The following is a 1,190-nucleotide window of genomic DNA, read 5'->3' on the forward strand; positions in this document are numbered from 1 at the left end:
TTTTTTCTTTTTCAATTTTAAGTTATAATAATATCGATTTGGAGTGTGTGTATGTGTGGTTTTATGAATGTTAGCACGTGTACAGACTTGTGTAACCACCGTTATAGTTGGGACGTCTGCTTTATCATTGCAGCAAGCTCCTCCCCAAGTGAGCCATAGACAAGTTCTGCATGATGGGAATACATTGCGCTGTTCTGGCCCATAAGCGGTAGCAAAATACAGGCTAATCTACTATCCAAAAGATCTTCTACTCGCCTTCCCTTCTACTGTATTTAAAGTCTCCAACTTACCAATTTTATCCTTTGTTGATTTATGGCCATGACTAAGGATAGTCTTCAGTTCTCCTCTCTATCAAATATCACCAACTAATCCAACACTAAAGTCTAACCTCAGGAGAATTCCCGGATGATGGTGTCAGGTGGCCTGTCCTTGTTCCCGTTGCATCTGTTTATGAGGAATGCTTTGTTCGTGCCCTGCATTGTGTTTTGCACTGCCAGTTGTCTGATGCTAATGCTGGGGATTATTATCTAGACTACACAAGTGAAGCGCTGCTGGATCTCTTTTTATAAGCTCTGCAAATAGAGGTCTTTCTTTTACTGAGTGTTATAAGGGCTCCGAGCCATACTTTTTCTGTGGCTGAGGACTTGTATCATTTTATATTTCTCTGAATATGTATGCTATATGTGAGCCAAAAGGGAGGGAATTGCAAGCTATAAATCAAAACTGCACTTGATCAATATTTAAACAAGGCTTGCATATTAATCAGTCGCTTATAGACATTTGAGTGTACAGTTGTGACATGCATTTCCAGTAGGATGAATTTCAACCTATAGTCCATAAAAGTTAGAAAAGTATTTTAAAACAAATATCAATACTTTCTATGCTATAAGAAAAGCCTGACATTTAAAACTGCTGTAAATCAAAAATTAAGAACTTGAATATATCTGCAGTCATTGTCACTGAAGTCATCTGAAACCACCCTAAGTATTATCACCTACAGCAAAGCCATTAACAACTTTAACCCCGCTAAAGTTTTCTCATTGTATGGTTCTTTTGGGGTTTTTTTCAAGCCTCCTTTTATAGACACTGAATTTCTTGGACTGTGATGATTATGTCATGGTATTCTTTTAAGATTTAGATTTTTAAATGATTTCTAATAAGTTTTTCAGTTTTGCTTTTGTTAATTCCTG

General features: G+C 36.7%; 1 protein-coding gene across 1 annotated transcript in view; it reads left to right on the plus strand.

Moving 5' to 3' along the window:
• Positions 1 to 1,190, plus strand: part of Znf385b (zinc finger protein 385B) — a 405,545-nt gene that overhangs the window by 332,856 nt on the left and 71,499 nt on the right. The window lies entirely within an intron of this gene.

The sequence above is a fragment of the Octodon degus genome, unplaced genomic scaffold, assembly GCF_000260255.1.
Source record: "Octodon degus isolate 3935 unplaced genomic scaffold, OctDeg1.0 scaffold00065, whole genome shotgun sequence".
Classification (NCBI taxonomy): Eukaryota; Metazoa; Chordata; class Mammalia; order Rodentia; family Octodontidae; genus Octodon; species Octodon degus.